The sequence below is a fragment of the Orbicella franksi genome, unplaced genomic scaffold (genome assembly GCF_964199315.1).
Source record: "Orbicella franksi unplaced genomic scaffold, jaOrbFran1.1 SCAFFOLD_328, whole genome shotgun sequence".
Taxonomy (NCBI): domain Eukaryota; kingdom Metazoa; phylum Cnidaria; class Anthozoa; order Scleractinia; family Merulinidae; genus Orbicella; species Orbicella franksi.
In genome coordinates this window covers 22288-28723 of record NW_027670724.1, presented here as the reverse complement: position 1 = coordinate 28723, position 6436 = coordinate 22288, and the positions used below count along the sequence as shown (strand labels likewise).

Genomic DNA, 6436 nt, shown 5'->3' with positions numbered 1-6436 from the left:
GCCCAACAGGACTTGACTTCGGTGATCGGACGAGAACCGGTACGTTCCCTGTGGTGTGGTCGTAGACGAAAGAAACAACTCAAACCTTGCCCAATTGCTTGGACTCTCTTTTAAGTCTCTTAGAAGGAAGGCCTTTAATTGCTGTTGTGATGAATTTCCAATTACGTCTCGGCTACTTAACCCAGAGATTCCAAAGCCAGCTAAGACTTCAAATCACAAAAGGGCGATTCTCCAATGGTCAGTCATCAAAGCCACATTCAAGAGATTGCCTCCAGTGTGCTGCTCAGTGTTGCAGTGCTGTAATCAAACAAGAAAATCTTCTAATATGCTGTCAACTTGCTGGAAAAATAATTCAAAAAAAAAAAAGACAACATTTTGAAAACAGAGGGATCAATGATGTGGAGGCGTATGGAAATCTTCTCTGAAGAGTCCAGTCCCAAAATGGGTCCAAAAGTCTACAACACGGCGTATTCCCAGGTGGTCACCCAGCCAGGTACTGACGCCGCCCAACAGGACTTGACTTCGGTGATCGGACGAGAACCGGTACGTTCCCTGTGGTGTGGTCGTAGACGAAAGAAACAACTCAAACCTTGCCCAATTGCTTGGACTCTCTTTTAAGTCTCTTAGAAGGAAGGCCTTTAATTGCTGTTGTGATGAATTTCCAATTACGTCTCGGCTACTTAACCCAGAGATTCCAAAGCCAGCTAAGACTTCAAATCACAAAAGGGCGATTCTCCAATGGTCAGTCATCAAAGCCACATTCAAGAGATTGCCTCCAGTGTGCTGCTCAGTGTTGCAGTGCTGTAATCAAACAAGAAAATCTTCTAATATGCTGTCAACTTGCTGGAAAAATAATTCAAAAAAAAAAAAGACAACATTTTGAAAACAGAGGGATCAATGATGTGGAGGCGTATGGAAATCTTCTCTGAAGAGTCCAGTCCCAAAATGGGTCCAAAAGTCTACAACACGGCGTATTCCCAGGTGGTCACCCAGCCAGGTACTGACGCCGCCCAACAGGACTTGACTTCGGTGATCGGACGAGAACCGGTACGTTCCCTGTGGTGTGGTCGTAGACGAAAGAAACAACTCAAACCTTGCCCAATTGCTTGGACTCTCTTTTAAGTCTCTTAGAAGGAAGGCCTTTAATTGCTGTTGTGATGAATTTCCAATTACGTCTCGGCTACTTAACCCAGAGATTCCAAAGCCAGCTAAGACTTCAAATCACAAAAGGGCGATTCTCCAATGGTCAGTCATCAAAGCCACATTCAAGAGATTGCCTCCAGTGTGCTGCTCAGTGTTGCAGTGCTGTAATCAAACAAGAAAATCTTCTAATATGCTGTCAACTTGCTGGAAAAATAATTCAAAAAAAAAAAAGACAACATTTTGAAAACAGAGGGATCAATGATGTGGAGGCGTATGGAAATCTTCTCTGAAGAGTCCAGTCCCAAAATGGGTCCAAAAGTCTACAACACGGCGTATTCCCAGGTGGTCACCCAGCCAGGTACTGACGCCGCCCAACAGGACTTGACTTCGGTGATCGGACGAGAACCGGTACGTTCCCTGTGGTGTGGTCGTAGACGAAAGAAACAACTCAAACCTTGCCCAATTGCTTGGACTCTCTTTTAAGTCTCTTAGAAGGAAGGCCTTTAATTGCTGTTGTGATGAATTTCCAATTACGTCTCGGCTACTTAACCCAGAGATTCCAAAGCCAGCTAAGACTTCAAATCACAAAAGGGCGATTCTCCAATGGTCAGTCATCAAAGCCACATTCAAGAGATTGCCTCCAGTGTGCTGCTCAGTGTTGCAGTGCTGTAATCAAACAAGAAAATCTTCTAATATGCTGTCAACTTGCTGGAAAAATAATTCAAAAAAAAAAAAAGACAACATTTTGAAAACAGAGGGATCAATGATGTGGAGGCGTATGGAAATCTTCTCTGAAGAGTCCAGTCCCAAAATGGGTCCAAAAGTCTACAACACGGCGTATTCCCAGGTGGTCACCCAGCCAGGTACTGACGCCGCCCAACAGGACTTGACTTCGGTGATCGGACGAGAACCGGTACGTTCCCTGTGGTGTGGTCGTAGACGAAAGAAACAACTCAAACCTTGCCCAATTGCTTGGACTCTCTTTTAAGTCTCTTAGAAGGAAGGCCTTTAATTGCTGTTGTGATGAATTTCCAATTACGTCTCGGCTACTTAACCCAGAGATTCCAAAGCCAGCTAAGACTTCAAATCACAAAAGGGCGATTCTCCAATGGTCAGTCATCAAAGCCACATTCAAGAGATTGCCTCCAGTGTGCTGCTCAGTGTTGCAGTGCTGTAATCAAACAAGAAAATCTTCTAATATGCTGTCAACTTGCTGGAAAAATAATTCAAAAAAAAAAAAGACAACATTTTGAAAACAGAGGGATCAATGATGTGGAGGCGTATGGAAATCTTCTCTGAAGAGTCCAGTCCCAAAATGGGTCCAAAAGTCTACAACACGGCGTATTCCCAGGTGGTCACCCAGCCAGGTACTGACGCCGCCCAACAGGACTTGACTTCGGTGATCGGACGAGAACCGGTACGTTCCCTGTGGTGTGGTCGTAGACGAAAGAAACAACTCAAACCTTGCCCAATTGCTTGGACTCTCTTTTAAGTCTCTTAGAAGGAAGGCCTTTAATTGCTGTTGTGATGAATTTCCAATTACGTCTCGGCTACTTAACCCAGAGATTCCAAAGCCAGCTAAGACTTCAAATCACAAAAGGGCGATTCTCCAATGGTCAGTCATCAAAGCCACATTCAAGAGATTGCCTCCAGTGTGCTGCTCAGTGTTGCAGTGCTGTAATCAAACAAGAAAATCTTCTAATATGCTGTCAACTTGCTGGAAAAATAATTCAAAAAAAAAAAGACAACATTTTGAAAACAGAGGGATCAATGATGTGGAGGCGTATGGAAATCTTCTCTGAAGAGTCCAGTCCCAAAATGGGTCCAAAAGTCTACAACACGGCGTATTCCCAGGTGGTCACCCAGCCAGGTACTGACGCCGCCCAACAGGACTTGACTTCGGTGATCGGACGAGAACCGGTACGTTCCCTGTGGTGTGGTCGTAGACGAAAGAAACAACTCAAACCTTACCCAATTGCTTGGACTCTCTTTTAAGTCTCTTAGAAGGAAGGCCTTTAATTGCTGTTGTGATGAATTTCCAATTACGTCTCGGCTACTTAACCCAGAGATTCCAAAGCCAGCTAAGACTTCAAATCACAAAAGGGCGATTCTCCAATGGTCAGTCATCAAAGCCACATTCAAGAGATTGCCTCCAGTGTGCTGCTCAGTGTTGCAGTGCTGTAATCAAACAAGAAAATCTTCTAATATGCTGTCAACTTGCTGGAAAAATAATTCAAAAAAAAAAAAGACAACATTTTGAAAACAGAGGGATCAATGATGTGGAGGCGTATGGAAATCTTCTCTGAAGAGTCCAGTCCCAAAATGGGTCCAAAAGTCTACAACACGGCGTATTCCCAGGTGGTCACCCAGCCAGGTACTGACGCCGCCCAACAGGACTTGACTTCGGTGATCGGACGAGAACCGGTACGTTCCCTGTGGTGTGGTCGTAGACGAAAGAAACAACTCAAACCTTGCCCAATTGCTTGGACTCTCTTTTAAGTCTCTTAGAAGGAAGGCCTTTAATTGCTGTTGTCATGAATTTCCAATTACGTCTCGGCTACTTAACCCAGAGATTCCAAAGCCAGCTAAGACTTCAAATCACAAAAGGGCGATTCTCCAATGGTCAGTCATCAAAGCCACATTCAAGAGATTGCCTCCAGTGTGCTGCTCAGTGTTGCAGTGCTGTAATCAAACAAGAAAATCTTCTAATATGCTGTCAACTTGCTGGAAAAATAATTCAAAAAAAAAAAAGACAACATTTTGAAAACAGAGGGATCAATGATGTGGAGGCGTATGGAAATCTTCTCTGAAGAGTCCAGTCCCAAAATGGGTCCAAAAGTCTACAACACGGCGTATTCCCAGGTGGTCACCCAGCCAGGTACTGACGCCGCCCAACAGGACTTGACTTCGGTGATCGGACGAGAACCGGTACGTTCCCTGTGGTGTGGTCGTAGACGAAAGAAACAACTCAAACCTTGCCCAATTGCTTGGACTCTCTTTTAAGTCTCTTAGAAGGAAGGCCTTTAATTGCTGTTGTGATGAATTTCCAATTACGTCTCGGCTACTTAACCCAGAGATTCCAAAGCCAGCTAAGACTTCAAATCACAAAAGGGCGATTCTCCAATGGTCAGTCATCAAAGCCACATTCAAGAGATTGCCTCCAGTGTGCTGCTCAGTGTTGCAGTGCTGTAATCAAACAAGAAAATCTTCTAATATGCTGTCAACTTGCTGGAAAAATAATTCAAAAAAAAAAAAGACAACATTTTGAAAACAGAGGGATCAATGATGTGGAGGCGTATGGAAATCTTCTCTGAAGAGTCCAGTCCCAAAATGGGTCCAAAAGTCTACAACACGGCGTATTCCCAGGTGGTCACCCAGCCAGGTACTGACGCCGCCCAACAGGACTTGACTTCGGTGATCGGACGAGAACCGGTACGTTCCCTGTGGTGTGGTCGTAGACGAAAGAAACAACTCAAACCTTGCCCAATTGCTTGGACTCTCTTTTAAGTCTCTTAGAAGGAAGGCCTTTAATTGCTGTTGTGATGAATTTCCAATTACGTCTCGGCTACTTAACCCAGAGATTCCAAAGCCAGCTAAGACTTCAAATCACAAAAGGGCGATTCTCCAATGGTCAGTCATCAAAGCCACATTCAAGAGATTGCCTCCAGTGTGCTGCTCAGTGTTGCAGTGCTGTAATCAAACAAGAAAATCTTCTAATATGCTGTCAACTTGCTGGAAAAATAATTCAAAAAAAAAAAGACAACATTTTGAAAACAGAGGGATCAATGATGTGGAGGCGTATGGAAATCTTCTCTGAAGAGTCCAGTCCCAAAATGGGTCCAAAAGTCTACAACACGGCGTATTCCCAGGTGGTCACCCAGCCAGGTACTGACGCCGCCCAACAGGACTTGACTTCGGTGATCGGACGAGAACCGGTACGTTCCCTGTGGTGTGGTCGTAGACGAAAGAAACAACTCAAACCTTGCCCAATTGCTTGGACTCTCTTTTAAGTCTCTTAGAAGGAAGGCCTTTAATTGCTGTTGTGATGAATTTCCAATTACGTCTCGGCTACTTAACCCAGAGATTCCAAAGCCAGCTAAGACTTCAAATCACAAAAGGGCGATTCTCCAATGGTCAGTCATCAAAGCCACATTCAAGAGATTGCCTCCAGTGTGCTGCTCAGTGTTGCAGTGCTGTAATCAAACAAGAAAATCTTCTAATATGCTGTCAACTTGCTGGAAAAATAATTCAAAAAAAAAAAGACAACATTTTGAAAACAGAGGGATCAATGATGTGGAGGCGTATGGAAATCTTCTCTGAAGAGTCCAGTCCCAAAATGGGTCCAAAAGTCTACAACACGGCGTATTCCCAGGTGGTCACCCAGCCAGGTACTGACGCCGCCCAACAGGACTTGACTTCGGTGATCGGACGAGAACCGGTACGTTCCCTGTGGTGTGGTCGTAGACGAAAGAAACAACTCAAACCTTGCCCAATTGCTTGGACTCTCTTTTAAGTCTCTTAGAAGGAAGGCCTTTAATTGCTGTTGTGATGAATTTCCAATTACGTCTCGGCTACTTAACCCAGAGATTCCAAAGCCAGCTAAGACTTCAAATCACAAAAGGGCGATTCTCCAATGGTCAGTCATCAAAGCCACATTCAAGAGATTGCCTCCAGTGTGCTGCTCAGTGTTGCAGTGCTGTAATCAAACAAGAAAATCTTCTAATATGCTGTCAACTTGCTGGAAAAATAATTCAAAAAAAAAAAAGACAACATTTTGAAAACAGAGGGATCAATGATGTGGAGGCGTATGGAAATCTTCTCTGAAGAGTCCAGTCCCAAAATGGGTCCAAAAGTCTACAACACGGCGTATTCCCAGGTGGTCACCCAGCCAGGTACTGACGCCGCCCAACAGGACTTGACTTCGGTGATCGGACGAGAACCGGTACGTTCCCTGTGGTGTGGTCGTAGACGAAAGAAACAACTCAAACCTTGCCCAATTGCTTGGACTCTCTTTTAAGTCTCTTAGAAGGAAGGCCTTTAATTGCTGTTGTGATGAATTTCCAATTACGTCTCGGCTACTTAACCCAGAGATTCCAAAGCCAGCTAAGACTTCAAATCACAAAAGGGCGATTCTCCAATGGTCAGTCATCAAAGCCACATTCAAGAGATTGCCTCCAGTGTGCTGCTCAGTGTTGCAGTGCTGTAATCAAACAAGAAAATCTTCTAATATGCTGTCAACTTGCTGGAAAAATAATTCAAAAAAAAAAAAGACAACATTTTGAAAACAGAGGGA

The 6436-nt window shown here is 44.3% G+C and overlaps 12 non-coding genes across 12 annotated transcripts; all 12 read right to left on the bottom strand.

Annotated features, from left to right (window-relative positions):
* Nucleotides 1-452: 452 nt before the first annotated feature.
* On the bottom strand, nucleotides 453-571 carry LOC145474318 (5S ribosomal RNA). The gene has a single exon (XR_014045346.1). It is a non-coding gene; the product is annotated as a 5S ribosomal RNA (ribosomal RNA).
* A 385-nt stretch (nucleotides 572-956) lies between these two features.
* LOC145474316 (5S ribosomal RNA) lies at nucleotides 957-1075 on the bottom strand. Its single transcript, XR_014045344.1, has one exon. It is a non-coding gene; the product is annotated as a 5S ribosomal RNA (ribosomal RNA).
* A 385-nt stretch (nucleotides 1076-1460) lies between these two features.
* Nucleotides 1461-1579, bottom strand: LOC145474315 (5S ribosomal RNA). The gene has a single exon (XR_014045343.1). It is a non-coding gene; the product is annotated as a 5S ribosomal RNA (ribosomal RNA).
* Nucleotides 1580-1965: 386 nt separating this feature from the next.
* Nucleotides 1966-2084, bottom strand: LOC145474314 (5S ribosomal RNA). The gene has a single exon (XR_014045342.1). It is a non-coding gene; the product is annotated as a 5S ribosomal RNA (ribosomal RNA).
* A 385-nt stretch (nucleotides 2085-2469) lies between these two features.
* Nucleotides 2470-2588, bottom strand: LOC145474313 (5S ribosomal RNA). The gene has a single exon (XR_014045340.1). It is a non-coding gene; the product is annotated as a 5S ribosomal RNA (ribosomal RNA).
* A 384-nt stretch (nucleotides 2589-2972) lies between these two features.
* On the bottom strand, nucleotides 2973-3091 carry LOC145474312 (5S ribosomal RNA). The gene has a single exon (XR_014045339.1). It is a non-coding gene; the product is annotated as a 5S ribosomal RNA (ribosomal RNA).
* A 385-nt stretch (nucleotides 3092-3476) lies between these two features.
* LOC145474370 (5S ribosomal RNA) lies at nucleotides 3477-3595 on the bottom strand. The gene has a single exon (XR_014045395.1). It is a non-coding gene; the product is annotated as a 5S ribosomal RNA (ribosomal RNA).
* Nucleotides 3596-3980: 385 nt separating this feature from the next.
* LOC145474369 (5S ribosomal RNA) lies at nucleotides 3981-4099 on the bottom strand. The gene has a single exon (XR_014045394.1). It is a non-coding gene; the product is annotated as a 5S ribosomal RNA (ribosomal RNA).
* Nucleotides 4100-4484: 385 nt separating this feature from the next.
* Nucleotides 4485-4603, bottom strand: LOC145474368 (5S ribosomal RNA). Its single transcript, XR_014045393.1, has one exon. It is a non-coding gene; the product is annotated as a 5S ribosomal RNA (ribosomal RNA).
* A 384-nt stretch (nucleotides 4604-4987) lies between these two features.
* On the bottom strand, nucleotides 4988-5106 carry LOC145474366 (5S ribosomal RNA). Its single transcript, XR_014045392.1, has one exon. It is a non-coding gene; the product is annotated as a 5S ribosomal RNA (ribosomal RNA).
* A 384-nt stretch (nucleotides 5107-5490) lies between these two features.
* On the bottom strand, nucleotides 5491-5609 carry LOC145474365 (5S ribosomal RNA). The gene has a single exon (XR_014045391.1). It is a non-coding gene; the product is annotated as a 5S ribosomal RNA (ribosomal RNA).
* Nucleotides 5610-5994: 385 nt separating this feature from the next.
* LOC145474363 (5S ribosomal RNA) lies at nucleotides 5995-6113 on the bottom strand. The gene has a single exon (XR_014045389.1). It is a non-coding gene; the product is annotated as a 5S ribosomal RNA (ribosomal RNA).
* Nucleotides 6114-6436: the final 323 nt, after the last annotated feature.